General features: G+C 39.2%; 1 long non-coding RNA gene across 1 annotated transcript in view; it reads right to left on the bottom strand.

Annotated features, from left to right (window-relative positions):
* Positions 1 to 14,418: 14,418 nt before the first annotated feature.
* LOC120622771 (uncharacterized) overlaps positions 14,419 to 19,203 on the bottom strand; it is an 18,676-nt gene continuing 13,891 nt past the window's right edge. Inside the window, exons 3-4 of the long non-coding RNA XR_005658546.1 lie at positions 17,986 to 18,112; positions 14,419 to 14,735 (exon numbers count right to left, since the gene is read on the bottom strand). This is a non-coding gene — a long non-coding RNA (uncharacterized LOC120622771). The remainder of the gene's footprint in view (positions 14,736 to 17,985; positions 18,113 to 19,203) is intronic.

The following is a 19,203-nucleotide window of genomic DNA, read 5'->3' as shown; positions in this document are numbered from 1 at the left end:
TATATGACAAGCCCTCAGCCAACATTATACTTAATGGTGAAAAACTAAAAACCTTCCTTTAAGGTCTAACATTGGAGGTCCTAGAGAGTGCAATCATACTAGAGAAAGATATAAAAGGCATCCAAATAGGAAATGAAGTCAAACTGTCACTATTTGCGGATGACATGATCCTCTCTATAAAAAACCCTAATGACTCCACAAGGACAGTACTAGAAACAATAAGCAAATACAATAAGCAAAAGTTTCTGGATACAAAATCAATGTTCAAAAATCCATGGTGTTCCTATACTCTAATAATGAAGTGTCAGAAAAAGAAGTGGAAAAAATAATTCCCTTTGCAATTGCAACACAAAGAATAAAATACCTAGGAATAAATTTAACGAAACATGTGAAGGATCTATATAATGAAAATTATAAGACCCTATTAAAAGAATCGAAGAAGATACAAAGAAATGGAAAGACATTCCATGTTCTTGGATTGGAAGAATCAATATAGTTAAAATGACCATATTACCTAAAGCATTATACAGATTTAATGCAATCACCATCAAAATCCCATCAGAATTTTTTAAAGAAATAGAACAAAAAATCCTGAGATATATGGAAACACAAAAGACCCCAAATTGCCAAAGCCATGCAGAGAAAAAAAGAACAAGGCAGGAGTTATCACTCTGCCCGACTGCAAATTGTACTACAAAGCAACAGTCATCAAAATGCCATGGTATTGGCAGCAAAACAGACACACAGACCAGTGGAACAGGATCGAGAGTCCAGAAGTAAACCCATATTAATATGGGCAAATAAATTTTGACAAGCCAAAAATATACAGTGGAGAAAGGAAAGCCTCTTCAATAAATGTGCTAGGAAAACTGGAAAGCCACCTGCAAAAGAATGAAACTAGACTGTTGTCTATCACCACACACCAAAATTGACTCAAAATGGATTAGGGGCCTGAATATAAGACCTGAAACAATAAAATGCATAGAAGAAAACATAGGAACTAAACTCAAGGACTTTGGACTTAAAGAAGATTTGACAAATTTGACCTCAGAAGCGAGGGAAGTAAAAGCTAAAATAAATGAATGGAACTACATCAAACTAAAAAGCTTCTACTCAGCATCAGAAATCGTTAACAAGGTAAAGAGAGAACCATCTAAATGGGTAAATATAATTGCAAGCAACACCTCCAATAAGGGTCTAATATCCAAAATATACAGAGAACACATATAACTCAATAACAACAACAAAAATCAAACGATCAAATCAAAGAATAGGCAGAGGACCTGAATAGACACTTCTCCCTAGAGGACATACAAATGGTCAACAAATATATGAAAAGATGCTCAACATCACTAGCTATTACGGAAATGCAAATCAAAACCACGATGAGATACCATCTCACACCTGTCAGAATAGTTATAATCAACAGGACAAGTAATAACAAATGTTGGAGAGCATGCAAAGAAAAAGGAACCCTCATACACTGCTGGTGGGACTGCAAATTGGTACAGCCATTATGGAAAACAATATGGAGGGTCCTCAAAAACTAAGACTTGATCTACCATATAATCCAGCAATCCCTCTACTGGGTATTTACCCCAAAGACTTCAAAACCCATATCCAAAATGATATTTGCACACCAATGTTCATAGTATTATGGACATGGAAGCAACCGAAGTGTCCTACAATAGATGGTTGGCTAAAGAAGTTGTGGTGCATATATACAATGGAATATTACTCAGCCATAAGAAGAGATGAAATACTGCCATTTGTGACAACATGGATGGACCTTGAGATAATCATGCTACGCGAAATAAGCCAAACGAAAAGTTGAAAATCACATGATATCACTTATATGTGGGATATAAAAAGTAACAAATGGACAGGAAAAACAGATACTCGTGGACATGGACTACAGACTCGTGGTTACCAGAGGGTAGGGGGAAGGGCGGAGGTAGAAGGGGTAAAGGGGGTCAAATATGTGGTGACAGAAAAAAAATGTAACTGTGGGAGGTGAACACAGTGTAAACATATATATGCCTTACTGTTAAAGTGCACAGCTGATATATTATTGTATTTCATTATCCAATGTCACCATAAAAAAAAACTATAAAAAAAATTACCTTAAACATCTAAAGTCTCATAAATTTTATTTTATTTATTTATTTTTTTAATTAATTAATTGATTTTTTTATGGTGACACTGGTTAACGAAATCCAATAAGTTTTATATCTTTCTCTTGAAAGATATCTTTATATCTTTCACTAGGAACTCTAATGTTATATTGAATAACAGTGGCGATAGTGGACAGACTTGCCTTGCTCCTAATCTTTGAGGGAAGGTTTTTAGTTTTTCACCATTAAGTACAATGTTGGCTGAGGGTTTGTCATAAATGGCCTTAAGGTACTTTCCTTCTATACTGATTTTGTTAAGCGTTTTGATCATAAATGGATGCTGTATCTTGTCGAAGGCTTTTTCTGTATCTATTGATATGATCATATGATTCTTATTTTTTAATTTGTTTATGTGGTGTATCACGTCGATCGATTTGCATATGTTGATCCATCCCTGTGCCCCTGAGATGAAGCCCACTTGATCGTGGTGTATAATCTTTTTAATATGTTGCTGTATTCGGTTTGCTAGTATGTTGTTTAAGAGTTTTGTGTCTGTGTTAATGAGAGATATAGGTCTGTAGTTTTCTTTTTTTGTGTTATCTTTACCAGGTTTTAGTATCAGGGTAATATTGGTCTCATTAAATGAGTTGGGAAGTATTGCCTCCTCTTCAATTTTTGGCAAGAGTTTGAGGAGAATAGATATTAAAACTTCTTTGAATGATCGGTAGAATTCACTGGTGAAGCCATCTGGTCCTGGATTTTTACTTTTTGGGAGGTTTTTGATGATTGTTTCAATTTCCATACTGCTGATTGGTGTCTGGGCTTTCCAGTTCTTCTTGATTCAGTCTAAGAAGGTTGTATTTTTCTAAGTACTGGTCCATTTCTTCTAGGTTATTAAATTTGGTGTTATATACATTTTCATAGTATTCTTGTATGATGCTGTGGATTTCTGTGGTGTCTGTCGTAATTTCCCTTCTTTCATCCCTGATTTTGTTTATTTGTGTCCTTTCTCTTTTTTCTTTAGTGAATCTAGCCAGGGGTTCTTCAATTTTATTAACCTTCTCAAAGAACTAGCTCTTTATTGCATTTATTTTTTCTATTTTTCAATTTCATTTAATTCTGCTCTAATTTTGATTATTTCTTTCCTTCTGCTGACTTTAGGCTTCATTTGTTCTTCCTTTTCTAGATTTTGAAGATGAAGCACTAGGTTATTTATTTGAGCTCATTCTTGTTTTTGGAGGTAGGCCTGTAATGATATGAACTTTCCTCTTATGACCACTTTTGCCATGTCCAAAAGTTTTGATATGTTGTACTATCATTATCATTCATTTCTGCGTATCTCTTGATATCTGTTTTATTTCTTCTCTGACCCAATTATTTTTCAGTAGAATGTTGTTTAATCTCCATGTATTTGTAGTTCTTTCTGCTTTCTTTTTACAGTTGACTTCTAGCTTCAAAGCATTATGATCAGAGAATATGTTTGCTATGGTTTCAATCCTCTTATATTTGTTGAGGCTATCTCTGTGTCCTAGTATGTGGTCATTCCTTAAAAATGTTCCATGTGCACTAGAGAGGAATGTAGGAGTAGCTGTTTGAGGATGAAAGGCTCTGTAAATGTCAATTATGTCCAGTTGGTCTCATGTGTCATCCTTATTGATTTTCTGTTTGGATGATCTGTCCATATATGACAATGTGGTATTTAGATCCCCTACTGTGATAGTGCTTTTTTCTGTTTCTCCTTTTATTTTTGTTAGTAATTGCCTATATATTTTACGCTCTCTGATTGGGAGCATAGATATTAATAAGTGTTATATCGTCTTGGTGTATGATTTCCTTTATCATTATGAAGTGTCCCTCAGTCTCTTTCTTTACTTTTTATTTTGAAGTCTATTTCATCCTATATTAGTACTGCTATTCCTGCTTTACTCTGAATGTCATTTGCTTGGAATATCTTTTTCCGCCCTTTCACTTTAAGTCTGTGTTTGTCTTTGGAACCGAGATGTGTCTCCTGGAGGCAGCATATGGTTGGGTTTTGTTTTTTGATCCAGTCTGTAACTCTGTGCCTTTTAATTTGTGGGTTCAGTCCACTTATATTTTGGGTATTATTGAAATGTGAGATCTTCTTATAGCCATTTTATCTTTTGCTTTCTTGTAGCTCGGTGTTTCCACTGTTTCCTTGTCCTTTAGTTTCTGTCTGTTTTTTTAATTTGCTTGGGTTGTGGATTTTCCCTCTAGTCCCTCTTGTTTTATGTTACATACCTCTGGAATTTGGCATGTGGTTACCATTAAGAATATGAAGAGGATGATTATATATGTACATATATATATATACACAGTAGTCCATTTTTTTCTGCATGTTCCTTATTTACATTCTCTTTTGTGAATTTGAATCTTTGATTCTTCTCCTTTTCTGTTATTTTGTCCCAAATTGTCCTTATGTATGCTGAATGTTCATTTCTATCTTGTGACAGCAATTCTCTTCTTATTGCGTAAGCTTATAATACCCTGTTGCACTACTCTGCTTCTGTCTGTCTGCTAGTTGTCTGACTCACAGTTACATATTTTTTTTGTCATTTTGTTTCAGGTGGGTTGACCCTTTTCAGTATTTCCTGTAATACAGGCCTCTTTATTTCTCTTTTATATCTAAAGGAGAGCTTTTTTGGATACATTATTCTTGGCTGGTAGTTCCTTTCATTTAGTAATTTAAATATTTGGTTCCACTTCTTTCTTGCTTGTACAGTTTGTGCTGAGAAGTCCAAAGAGAGTCTAATGGGTTTTCCTTTATAGATTACCATCTCCTTTTCCCTCGCTGCCTTGAAATTCCTTTTTTTGTCATTAATTTTTGATAATTTTAATGTAATATGTCTTAGAGGTCTTTTCAGGTTGAGATAATTGAGTGTTCTGTTAGCTTCTTGGATACAAAGCTCCAGTTCATTTCTTAGACTTGGGGAATTCTCTTCAAATATTTCTCTAAAAATCCTTTCTAATCCCTGTTCCTATTCCTTCCCTTCGAGAATGCCCATTATTCTTATGTTTCCTTTCTTGATGGTATCAGCTAGTTCTTGTATTTTCCTTTCATTATTTTCCATTCTTCAGTCTCTCTCTTCTTCCTTCTGTATTATTTCTAGATTTCTGTCTTTGATATCATCGATCCTTTCCTCTATTTGGTTAGTTCTATTTCATAAGCTTGCTATTTCATTCTTCATCTCTTTTAGTGTGTTCTTCATCTTCAGAAGTTCTATTTGATTCTCTTTATAGACTTTCAATCTCCTTGCTAAAAAACTCATTCTGCTCATCTAGTTGCTTTTTCAATTCCTGAAATTGTTGATATGAATTATTTTGAATCTCACTGATTTTTTTTCTGAAGTACAATCCTGAGTTCTCTGTCATTTAAGTCACATATCTCTATGTCTTTAAGCTTATTTTCTGGAGATTTTTCTCTTTTCTGAGTTGCCTTGTCACATTGGTTGCTCATGGTGCTGATGGGCTATTTCTCTGCCTCGGCATTGATGGGAGTGTATTCTGCTTTTCTTTTCTTTTTCAGAAAGATTTATTATATAGAGGTCTCTCTTTAGCCTGTTACTTAGAAGGTGTTTTTCTTTTGATTTTCAGTAGGTGGTACCAGGCCTCTTGGATCCCTGCTTTGAGACTTAATAATGCCTCTTTTTTTTCCTTATAAATATTCAATCATGACTGCTACCCTCAGTCTCAGTCCCTGTTAGTGTTAGCGACAGTTTTGGTAGCATTTGCTCAAATTCCCCTGGGCCTCCACAGTGTTCAGTCTTGGAGAATATGGAGGGAGAGGTGTTCTCTGGGTTGGCAGGTGGGGTTTGCTGCTATATCTGTGTCTCAGCCTAGCGTTCCTCAACCAGACTGCTAAGAATCATCTGTTGCTGCCCTGAAGTTAGTCTTTGTATCACCTTCTGCCCGGATCACTGGGCTCCACTGCGTGGAGCTCATAGATCCTTCTGTCAGGGCTATTCAGGGAACTAATAGCAACTTCGCTCCTCCTCCACTGCCTGCAGGGAGACCTCTGCTGTTCCTCCTGGCAAAGAAGCAGGCAGCTTCTTTGTTCCTCCTGGATTCCTGCAGTTCCGACCTCTGGAAACTCATGCACAGATCACTTGTTCAGATGTGCTTGTGTGCAGGCTGGGTGTTAATTGTTTTAAATGTTCAGCTTATTGTTATTGCAAGGGGAGAGATCTGAGACATCTCTCACTCCGCAATGCTTCTGACATCACTCCTGTCCATTGTCTTTTGAGTTTCGTTTTGTTTTACATAACATAAATTTTAGAGAAATCGTAATAACAGCTCGTGCTTAAACAATCTCTGTGACTGATGCTGTGTAAGCCACACAGAAAGTCTACCTGAGCACCTGATACTAACTAAATGTTATAAAATTTAACCCATATAGTCATCTCAGCCATTTGGCCCATTTTGCTGCTGAAGCTCTAAGACTCAACACACCATCTTAGGGTCCTTGGCACTTGGGTCCTTAGACAATAGGATTGCTTTAGATAATTCGTTAGCTGAACAAGGAAGTGTTTGTGCTGTGGCCAGTTCATCATGATTTGCGTACCAGAGGACATAATTATGAAAATTGCTTTTTATTCTTTGTCTAAATTGAATACCGGAATGCCCCCTTTAAGGCTCAGAAACCATCATGGAAGAGGAGGGCATGTGAGATTGTAAGAGCTGGATAAGAGGGTCACACAAATCTGACTCCATCTTAAAAGCTAAACCTCCCTATTAATTGAACTTGGACCAAGTTGCTCTATTTCCCTCAAGACTGAGGAACAAACAACAACAACAACAAAAGAGTGGGGCTGTAACAGACTGAAATGTTAGGTCTCTCTGACTCCATCTTGTTCAAGTTGCTTTGTTCTCATGGCATTCAGGCTAATAGCTTCTGCTTAGTTTCTCATAGCCATACTAATCATTAGATAAGATTGCTGCTTGACTTTTACAAAACAGCTATTCCTATTTCCTCTTGCCTAGACACAAAAGAAGCCTGAACCCAATACTTTGATAAGATAGATTTGAGGAACAATTAAGTCTCTCATCTTCTTGGTTGGTGCCTTCTAGATCAATAAACCTTTCCTAACTGCAACCTCTGAAGGTTTGACTTTCGGTCGAAGCATCAGGAACATGGACCTTGGACCGGTAACAGCCACAGTTCTCCATTTTGTTTAAAATCAGTTGATAATCACTATTTCCTGGGGTGTGCTCATTCAATCCTCTCCCCAATCCAAAGTTCCATGATATTTGTTGGTTACCAGCAGAGTTGGACTGGGTCCAACTTAAGAACTAGACTGGATCCAGGATCGAACTGGATCCAATTTGAGCTGGACTGTGTCCAATAGACTGCATGTGAATATTAAGAAATGAGATCACTTATATCCAAAAACTTGAGCATTCCACCTTCCAGCATACCTGCTTCTTTTATATTCAAGATCTATAGTTCTAGAAGCTAACGACATTTGCAAAGGAAGCAAAACTTTTCTGGAGACAGCCTAGAATTACTTGGCCATCATTGTTGTAAGATTCTCAAACGGGGAGACGGGACACCAAGACTATAAGCAGGAAACAGTGTTTATTGATGTCAGCACCAGCTCAGTGGATTCTTATCCAAAGGCTGAGCCCCCATTGTCACATGGCGGGCAGTTTTATACCATCTTGTACTTTTGCATTCCTACACTGCTATAGATATTCCATATAAAGAAAGAGAACATAAGGAGAACACTGATTGGCTGCCAAACTATAAGTAAACCAGCTTACTCGTTTAAGTGGGTTTTTGGACTGCCGTGTCAGCCAGAGAGTCCTGGGATTGGGGTTGCAGTCAGGAACTAACTCATTTGAGCAGGAAATGGTCAGGCAGGGTCAGGCTGCCACATGCCCCCCTTTGATGCTCTATGATGACCCAGGACTGGGTCAGGGAGCATCATATCCTTCTAACTTTTGGGTTAGAGGCTGGTACCTCCATAGCATGAGGAGTTTTGCTGCAGTTTTTCTTTCTACTATAGCCTCCATGAGGGAGGTGGTTGACCAGATCACAAGAGCAGTAGGCATGGGAGGAGGGGATAGGTTCTGAGGAGGAGGAGTACTATCACAACTAAGGTCTTAAAGCCACCAAAAGTGGAGACCCAGCCTCCAAAGAGGTTACTAGGGTCCCATCCTGATGAGACATTGTCCTCAGGCTTCTGCTGTGCATAGATTGGTCAGCTTCCGGTGTGACCAAAGCAGAGCTGAGGTCTTACCCTTGGTCTGTCGGCACAGTCAGTGTTTTCTTCCAGAGGGTTGCCTCGAGGGGCTCAGAAGAGTCTGGAACACATTGCCACTCTGCAGCTGTAGGTTTAAGTTTGCCGTGATGTATCCAGGGTGTTATTTTAGCAAACTTAACTGCAGTGGGGGTAGACAAAAATGGCAGTAAAGGGGCCCCTCTACAGAGGTTTTAGGGGCTGAATGTTCCACTCCTTCACCCAGACAGAGTCTCCTGGCTTAAAAAAAATGAACTTCAGTGGTTAAACTGACAGGGAGCCTTTCCCTAACCCATTGGTTGAGAATCTGGAAGGTGGTCCCTAGGGCCTGAGGCTGTTGTCTCAGAGTCAATTCACCTATTGACTCTTAGTCCTTTGATGAGTGGTGGTGGCTGCCCATACAGGATTTCATAGAGGGAGAACCCAGTCTTCTTGGTTGTGGCTGACCTGATTCTTAATAGTGCCATGGGGAGGACTTCATCCCAATGTAGATAGTTTTACCAACTGAGTCTTGATATAGTTTTCCCATCTGAGTCTTAAGGGTCCTTTTTCCTCTTCACAAGTGTGGGGAATGAGCTGCTGGTAATCCAGCAGAAACCTTTTCTTTGTTCTGCAGATATCTTCCTGGCCTGGCTGCAGGGCTGATCAGCACATTCCAGTCGCTGAATGTGGCTTGATTAACACTTTATTCTCTTGCCTCCTCCCTACCTTATTCCCTCTCAGAGATTTTGTTCCCTTAATCTTAAAGGGATGTTGAGGGAGGAAGGTCTGTCTTCTATAACTTCTTCAAAGCTGAGATAGGGCTGTAGTCCCTGCCTACTGGGAATACAAATCTCGGAAAGCCTATTCCAAGGGCCCGGGAGGCAGACAACGTGAGGTCATTCCAGCATGTAGAAGTGGTAGGAAGCCTTGCAACCTAGAAAATATAAACTTAGCAAAAATATAGAAAAGACAAGTCAAAATTAATAGTAGAGGTAATTGATAATGAAGCTACTTTTTCATGGCAGTTTGTTAATTCAAGGTAAAGATATCTAGTGAAAGGAAATTGAATCATTTTGAAGAGAGTCATGGCTTAGATACCGGGCTAAAAGAATAATTATTTACAAAAGTTCCCTGATTCCCTGGGACATATGGACTTATCTAGTCCTGTGGACTTACCTAGTCATGTGGACTTATCTAGCTCCCAGAACAAGAACTTAAGATCTTCCGCGGGTTCACAGGACTAGGTCTAGGTCGCACTTGCTGGTTTATTTTATGGAGGAACCTGTGAGGACTCATAAAAAAAAAAAACTGATTTAATTTGAGATAAATGTACCCAGCTGTTGATTCCTTGTAATTTGACAGCAGTTGGAAACTTAACAAAACTTGGTAGGGCCCTTTCTGTTTGCCTTGAGGGCTGACTTTCAATAGATCGCAGAGAGGGAGCTGCTGTGCTTGTAGGAAACTGACACAGAAGCGGATCATCTATGAATGGTCTTCGGTTCCTCACAAATGTGCATTATGTGATGAGCAAGGGGGCTGAGTTCAAGTTTCTTGAGACAAGTCACTCTCTTGACTGGACCCTGGTTCTTATGTGTGGCAGAGAATTTCAATGCTAGTCCTGGTCTCACAATGGGAAAAGAAAATTACATTAGGCTACTTATTCCTGTCACTGTGCAATTAGCATTGCAGAGAGGCCCATGGGATGGGTCAAGACAGAGTTGGTAGCTCTAGTATCTAGTAAAAGACTGTTGTGATTGTGGTATATTTCTCTAGGATTGGAGCTTGCAAGCGCTTGGGCCTCTGTTGTTGGAGGAGAGAGCAGCCCCTTCATGAGAGACTTGCTATGTGGGGCGAGGGCTTATAAGGTCCACCTCTCCCCGACTTAACAGGGTTAGATGGACACTTGCCCACCCAGTGCCCTTCCTTCTACAGTTTGCACATTGATTATGCCCCAGTCCTGACAACGCCAATTGTGGCAACCAAGATCAAGGCCCTCCAGGACTGAAAGGTTTTTATTGCCTAGGGTCACCTCAAGATGGTCCTTGTATTATGGCAGCTAAAATTTGCGCCTTTTTGTACTCTGCTTCCTTCTCTGCCCTGTCCCATTTATTGGACACCTTAAAGACCTCTGGCACCAAGGCAGCCTGCAGGGTTTGGGGTCTAGGCTCCAACTTTTGGAGCTTCCTTTGGCTATCTGGCACAGCCTGAGTTATGAAATGTATAGCCAAGAGTGTCTGGCCCTCAGACTTTGGGCCAATGTTAGTATATTCTCTAAAAGGCTCAGAAAACTGGTATAAGCAACATAAAACACAGGCAATTATTTTGATGGAGCACGGAATCCTTGTTTTCTACTCAGAAAATTTGTCCATAACATCAGTAGCAGACTGATACAGTAGTCTAAGGAACATTAAAACACCACTCAATTTTGCATTAGCTTACTTTTGACATTTAAATTTCCAATCTTCTTTAGCTTAATCACATAAAATTTCCTCTCAGGATTTCTCTTCACAAACCTTCTACAACCTTCCTCTTTCCCTTAGTTTGCCTCTTCTCACTATTCAGAAATAACCAACTTTAAGAAAAATACTTTTCCTTCAATTTCCTTCAAAATATATCTCCATACTTTATGCTTTCTGTTACCAAAAACATACATTTTCCTTTCCATCATAATTAGAATTCTTAACTCAACCTCCATATTACATATAACAAGAGAGGAGAGGAGGCATCTGAAAAATGCAAAGAGAAGGGCTTGCAGAAATGACCGACTCTGCCAGGTTATAGATTAACCACACTTTATAGATCTCTACATGGCCTTCTAGAAACTCTTGCCACACCTACAAGACAAATGACCTGTAAATAGATAGGACTAGTGTTCTGGGAATTCCTTCTCCCTTGCAGCCCCCAGCTGAAACTCCCTCTCCCCATCCTGAGTCATGAAGTGCATTTAGAACCTCAGACAAAGGAATCATGTGCCCCTTGCATGGATACTGCATGTGTATGTATATGAGCTGTAAGAAATCTAACCTAGGGAAGCTCATGCTTGGTGCTAGTAAGCCCACGTGCTCTGCTGGCAATAAATTCTTCTTCCTCTAACAAAGTTGTCTGAGCATCCAATCTCCTCCATCAGGTGTTACTTCCTGCAATAATGACACCAACAAATACGGATCAGAGGTTATGCACATACTCATCTTTTCCCATGTGAGTATTTGTAACTTCCCTGAGGGTGCATATCTAGTTTCCTCAGGGAGTTCTCCCTAGAGAACTCGGACCCCCTCAAAGTGTGAGGGTGAAGATGGAGGAGAAAATTCCTGATTATTTTGAGATCTCCAGAAGGCGTTCCTATCATTGGGACCTCTAATAAGTCTGGGTCTTGGTAAAGGAGCATAGAAGCTTATACATAGGAGACTTCTTCCTATTTTCCTGTTTCTTTCAAAAAAGATCTAATTGGAGGATACTATTATAGTTTAGTGAACTGTTTACAGGCCAAACTTCTTGATCTCCCTCCCATCGTTAGTTTGGAAGGAGGAGGGTCTACAAGTCCCCATTGCTGCTGCTATATTTCACTGACAGCTGAGCCGTGGGGCTGAGATTCCTGCCTTCCCTTACCATGAGTTGAACTTGAGCATCCAGGGAAAAACACTGAACCTTAATGCCTAAGATACCAGGGAACACAATCCTAGCTACGTCTGAATCTGAAAGCATGTTACGTACACCGAGAGGATTGTGCGTGCGCCCTGTGGTAGGGAGCTGCTTTTCAGGTGGAACGGAAACTGGGGATGGGCAACAGCAGCACAGGTGTGGGCCTGCAGCTGCTACAAGGGGAAAAGGCACTAGAGATCTGGTCTGTCAAGTCAGATCAGCTAAAAAACACTTCATCAAGACTTCAGTGAAATCATGGTCTGGTTGGCCGGGCCTAAAGGGTAGCCAGTTTTTTGGCCTCTGACACAAGGAGGGCCGTGTCTATGAGTGCTCACAAGCAGGGTGGCTAGCCTGGGTGACAGAGTCAAGCTGTTTGGAGAGATAAGCCACGGGACAGTGCCAAGATCCTAGCAGTTGAGTTAAGACCCCCTACTGTGACACCTGTATGCTCGTGTACGTATAGAAAGAAAGGTTTGGTTAAGTCTAGGAGTCCTAGTCTGGGGGCGTTAGTGAGTGCCTGTTTGATTTCTTCAAAGGCCTTCTGTTGTGTAGATTCCCAGAGTAGGGGCTCTCGTTCTCTCCACTTTGTAGCTTCATAGAGGGGTTTGGCCACATGTGTCAAAGGTAATTTAAGCCTGTAGTTTACCTAAAAGATCTCGTCCTATCAGTGCCACAGGGAAGTCGGGCAGATACAGAAATTTATGGACGACTTTTCATCCTCCTAGGTTGCACTGGTGGGACTGCAGGAAGGGATGACGGACTCGTCCCCCGGTTGCTCCTATAATGGTAGCTTGTTTTTGAGAAAGGGGGCCCACGGGCCGTGTTACAACTGAGCATTCAGCTCTGGTGTCAACCATAAAGTCAATAGGTTGCCCCGCCGCCCCGCCGACTATCATTTGGACTATAGGCTCCTGGAAGCCTAGCAGAATGGAGACTGGTCTGGCCTAGTGCTGGTAACACAGGCTTCTTTTGGTTTGTTTTTTTTTTTCCCAACTGACCTTGGGAGGGTGCCAAGGCTCATGCTAGGAGGACTCTACAGTTCTCCTCTAGGCAGATTCTCAACCATGGGGATCAGGTGTGAACTATTGCCTCCCAAGAATCAATATAAGGGAATTGGTCTAGGTGGCCAGGTTGACCTGGAATGACTTGAGAGACCTTTGCAATGACTTTCCTATCAAGAGCTCCCTCCGCTGGCCATCCAATGCCAAAAGAGGGCCAGTTTATCTCCACAAAGAGTGCGGAGTTTCAGATTAGAAGGGCAGTTTTATACCATCTTGTACTTTCGCATTCCTACACTGCTATAGATATTCCATATAAGAAAGAAGAACATAAGGAGAACACTGATTGGCTGACAAACTATAAGGAAAACGGCTTAATCATTTGAGTGGGTTTTCAGACTGCTGTGTCAGCCGGAGAGTCCTGGGATGTGGGGTGTAGTCAGGAACTAACTCATTCGAGCAGGAAATGATCAGGCAAGGTCAGGCTGCCACATCATGAGAAGCACTCTATTTAGATAAAAAATTTTTAAATTGTACTTGAAAATAAGGGGTCCCAAACTTAGCAAACAGAATGAGATATCTACTTTATTGGCATGCAGAAGCAAAAGTTTTCAGTGTTTCAAAGTAGCTTCATTGAAAGCTTTATTGCTTAGGGGTAATGAAAAATTAAAAATAATATATGCCTAAGATAAAAGATGATAGGATAGACATGACTACTAACATAACTTCTACAGCTCCCCTCTAGCCTTTGAGTACTCATTCTAGTCATCCTGTCTGAATTACCTTTCCACTACTATTGAACAATTACCTTTTTAAAATAAAACCACCTGAGGCTATAGGCAATCCTTCTCAGGTATCTTTCACTCTTAGGTCAAAGGCTGATCTAAAAGCCACAATTTTAGAACATTTCTTAAACCCAGGGAGGATCCTCAAGTTTTTCTAAATGGATTACCTCCAGATGCCAGTGAGAGGGGGAAATAAAATTTCATGTTGTCCCTTTCTTTCCAACTCCAGACCAATTGGGTACTGATTCTTTCTCTCCCAGCATAGCTATTACCTACTACTTTCTTGTCCCGTTCCTGACTTTCTGCTTGCCTGGGACATGCAGGCTATTGGTTCATTCTTTAGCTATCTTTGGAAGTGACTTTTAAATCTTTCACAGGTAGTCATCTTTGCACCCTCTTGGGTCTATGCGATTATTTAATACTGCCAGAAATATTTACTGTTTGGTCTGGCTGAAATCTGACAAGATAACTGAAAAGATTTAATAACTTTTTAATCAGAAATTTGGCCAAACTGGAAGCTAATATCAGAGCCTGACAAAATATACCCAGAAGGAAAGAAACATTCCAAAAATAGGTGAATGGATTTGTCAGTCTGTGGCCGAAATGCTGTGAAATCAGATCGGTGAGAAACCAGGCACCACTCTGAGAGTTGGATAACTCAGGTTTATTACATCGGCGGTCCCAGAAAGAGCTAGCACTCTGAAGATCTGGGACTCGAGCTAAGGGGCAATTTTGCTTTTATATCCACGCACTGTTACAGTTGGCATGGGCTGGTTGGTTGATTTGTCTTCAGGTGGTTACAGAGAGCAGGAGTTGCTATGGGCTACGGGCAGTTACAAAGCATGAGATTTTCAGACAGGAATTTAGGCAATACATCTGTTATCTAGACAGAATGACCAAAGGGGAGGGTAGGTCTTCAGTTGATCTTCACTCTGCCCTTCGCCTATGCAGCAAGCATGTCTACAGAAACAGAACAAAGAGCTGATTACAAGGTTAGCCATTTGAGTGGAAAATTCTTCTTCAAGTCTTTTGATGCCACTTAGCAACCCAGTTCTTTAAGATATTAAAAACAGGTGCCCTTTTTTACAAATCTAGTTTTCACAGGACCAAAAACAATTCAAAGCCCGTCAGTTATTTTTACCATCCCAAAACCTCTCCTAGTCTTCTCAAAAGGCTTATAAATATTGTCCTTAGGAAACCAAAGTCCTTCTAGGAGAAGCTTGCATTTCTTTCCCTGTGCCTTTAAGATGTCAATACCTGGTCTTTTCCAGGAACTCTTATCTAGGCCATCTTTTTTAAATGCAAATTTCAGTAGGTAATTCTTATTAAAGGTAATTCTTATTCAAAGAAAAAAAGGGGTGGAGAAAGGCCATTTACATCTTGACTTGTCTAGGACAAACATAAATCTTAAGGGTCTTCTCCATGAATTTTAGTAAAAGCTTTAGCCATCTCGACAGATAAAGTTAACTTATTCCAACTGCCAAAACAAAATTTAGATCCAACCTCTTTTATAAACTAGTGAGTTTTGCATTATTGTGCCTGTCTCATGACTAAAAGATCTTTGTATCTGTCTGTGCGAGTCTATATATGTATGTTGTAAATGTTAGATAATTTTTACCACCAAGTGGTATTGTTAAAATTAATTTAATAAGTTAAAAAATTCATTGGTTTGAATGCAAGCACTTGTAAGGATTGGATATTCCAAAAGTCAGATAGATAGACACCAACCCAAGTATTTTTTCAAGTTCACATAATCATAGATTAATCTTTAGTAAATAAAAGCTAGTTTAAGTTTGTTTAATTAAACATGTCTTAAGAGTTAAAAAACTGAATATAATGAAGATAAACAACTTTATTCTACCTAGTGTGCTGGCTGGAAAATTACTGCTTGGCTATCGCCCACGGTAACGTAGGCTATCGCCCAGGGGAACATAGGCTATCACCTATAGGAACATAACATTCTAACAATAAGCTTTCTGCTTCTGTACACCCACTTGCACAACCAACCTGTGGGTTGACAGTTAGTAAATAGAAGAAAAATAGACTTTTGTGTTCAGACAGAATGAGGAATAGGGTTTAGGGCTTAAGAACCCTGTACCTATACATTTTGGGGCTGCTTAACTTGGGGTCTGCGTACCCCTGGCAGACCCAGCTGCTGAATAAAGAGTGTGTTTTCTATAACTAACTTATTTCTGGTGGTTCGTGTGTCTATCGGGGGCTGGTGGCTACAACACTAGGTTTACTAGTAAAATAAGTTTATATTATCTGTTACAAAATTTATCAGTAAGAAAAATAACGTGGTATTGAGATGGGACATCACTTGTAAAATTCTTAATCTTTTAGAAGGAAATGAAATGGAACATCTCTGGCCGAGTTAATCTTTTTAGTAAACCTAGTTTTCTTCTCTATTTTTTTTGGGAAAAAAGGCCCTCTCCCTCAAATTCTGATAATTGCCCTGGCGACTCAGATCCTCTGGCTATTGATAAGGGTCATCAGCCCATTGTTAGCAGAAATAGTGTTAAGTCAGACAGGGCCCTTAGAGTCTGATGGGGGAAGGTGACTTTAGACCAAAGGTCTTATTTACTCTTTAAGAAATATATTAACGAAGCCTGTTTCCCTTTACTCACTTAATAGGCAAATCAATAATAGAAATTAATAGAGATATGATTTAAATAATAAGTTTGTATCTTTTCCTTGTCTAGGGACTGAGGTGGCACTTCAGCAGGAAACCCAAGACCCCACCCTGACTGAGGCAGAAAGGGAAAAAAGCTCCATGAAACCCCTACAGGGGTTCAGCCATTCTCAGGACTACAGCCATTCTCAGCAAGAAGCAGATATGGAAGAAGAGACCTCTCATCCCTCAGCATCCACACTAATAATAAGGCGGTTCATGACTCTTAGAAAAGAGTTAGGCAGGAAAGTTAGTTAGGGGGTTTCCAAGTCTGCCTGCAAAGACACTAAGTCATCCTATCCTAGAAAGAGTCTGCCCTAATCCACTCACAATTAAGCAAGCGAAAAGGCATATTTTTTATGCACACAAAGAAAGTGGTAGGCAGAGAATTAGGTACCAGTTTAAGCCAGTCACTCGCACCTGCACAATAAAGATCCCAACGACCTTAAACTCACCCAAGTTTCATTATACCATCATTATAATATGATGCATATATATGCCCAGAAGTTCATTAATATCATTATAGCAGACTGAATTCTGGAAACAAACATGCCCAGAAAGCAAAATGATGAATCACTGAGTCCTGTCAATAAGACTGACAATCAAGGAAGCCCACTCCTCTAACAAAAGTAACCACTCACAGCAAAAACAAGGAATAAAACCCCGAAGGCTTTATAACCAGGCCTTTTGAGCCACACTTCTCTTGCTCAGGCCTGCTTCCATGTATGGAAGTGTACTTTCCCCTCTAATAAAAATTTTCTTTTCTACTGTATTTCTTGGTCTTGCTCAATTCTTTGTTCAAGACATCAAGAACCTGGACAACGTGCCGTGAGAGGATCCCCATTTTCCGGTAACTGTATGATGAAATTTTTATAAGTAATCTAGACATAATTATTAAGAGCAAGTAAATTAAATAAATATAATTAGGATAAAAGCTTTTAGGTAAACTTTTCAAATTAGTTTCCCAGATCTTTTTGGTAACCTGAAACCATGAAGTTTTGGTAAGTTAAGTTAAATGATGAAAACTTATTAAATATACAGATCATTTATAAATAATAAAAAAGACTGAAACATTAATTATTAAATGTAAGTTTATCTTTTGGCTTCCTATTGCAGAAAAACTAAAGATAAATTTGCTCTATTAGTAAATATGTTTTAATGCCACACTGAGAAATTTTTTATAAAATAGCACATTTCTAGGAACTATAAATTTATGAATTTGCCAAGCCACAGAATATATAAAACACAGTTCATAATTGTTTACTTCTTAGTTTTTACTGGAAATTCTGGCTTTTAAAAGTTAAAAATTCTAATACATGTAATTGAAGCTACTGTTACAGAACTTAAGCGGTTCTTTTCGCCTGCACGCGTCAATAGCCAAAAAAGACATGAATGATAGTTTGCAGCAAAGAAAGTAGAGGTTTACTTAAGGAAATGGCACCAAGCCCAGAGACACAGGTGAGCTAGCACTCAAAGACCTGGCTCCCAATGGCTTCTAGTGAATAGGTTATAGAGGGGAAAACGTATCAGTAATAGTACCTAAGGGAGTTGGGGTCATGGGCTCTCCTGATTAGTCGGGCGGAGGTAGAGGCAGCTGATCATTGCATCAGGTCCTGAAGACATGGTATCAGTCTGCCTGGATCATTCTGCCTTCATGTGTGTGGACCTGCAAAGATGTTATCTTTAGTTTGATCGAAACTCTGTTTCTCTGGTCAACTGACCTGAGGCTTTGTTTCTAAGATGTTAGATGCTGACCTAAAGCCTTAATGATTAAGGCAGTGGTCGTGCAGTGTGCAGAAGAATAAGGAAAAAAAATAAACAAATGAGCCCAAGGCCAGTTTGAATTAAGGAGAAGAAGAGAAAGAGTCATTTTAAAGAAGTGAAGATTTGTACCGTTACACTATTGGAAATAATAAAAGGGGTGTCTTCATATGAGTACAGTAGGATGTTTTTGGCTAAGAAAAAGTATGAGGAATGAATATGCATTTTTGTTAAGGGAAATGAAAGCAATTTTATCCTGAGCGTTTCAGAATGAGAAAAGAGAATTTTGCTTCATGTAATTAAGGTGGCTAAAGTTGAATTATTATAGGGTTTTTTAAATTAAGCTTTAATATCAATGGTAGAATTATGTAAAGTTAAAACAATTTTCTTCCATCCGCTAAAAGCCTTTTCTTTTTGAGTGATCTGCTGAAAAAGATTCTGTTTTATCAAAATTGTTTTATGTTGTTTTAATCTGTTCTTTTACTTAAGAAAAAGGTATCTTATTAGTAAAAGCTAACCTTCTGTATTTGTCTTTGATATCTTTTATTGTCACTTTGGTCAAATAGATAATTAAGCATTGTTTCATAATAAGCTGCGATCCTTAGCCAAATGTCCAAAACTTTTCATATTTTTGACAAACTTCCCAAAATCAAATTCTAAAAGAAGTCTTTTTGACTCCGATTAACTTTGTGAATTCCCAGACGGCCTCTGGATAATCTTGAAATGTTTACCTCTCTCCTCATAAGAAGAGAAACGTTGAACTAATTAGGCTTATTTGATATGTTAAACTATGGGAAGCATTGTCAAATAAGAAGTAATAGAGAACCTTCTTTATATTGCATTTCTATAAGGATATGTGTTCCAGAAATTATGTAAAATTCCTGTAAGTCTGATATGTCCTAGTATAAGATGTCTGTGATAAAAATTGAGGCTCACACTAAAAGGAATGAATCTGAGTATCAGGGAAATGCCCTAGTTGATTTTTCATGCATAGCT

This window comes from Pteropus medius, unplaced genomic scaffold (genome assembly GCF_902729225.1).
Source record: "Pteropus medius unplaced genomic scaffold, Ma_sr-lr_union100, whole genome shotgun sequence".
In the NCBI taxonomy this organism is placed as follows: domain Eukaryota; kingdom Metazoa; phylum Chordata; class Mammalia; order Chiroptera; family Pteropodidae; genus Pteropus; species Pteropus medius.
This window is presented reverse-complemented; position numbering and strand designations above follow the sequence as displayed.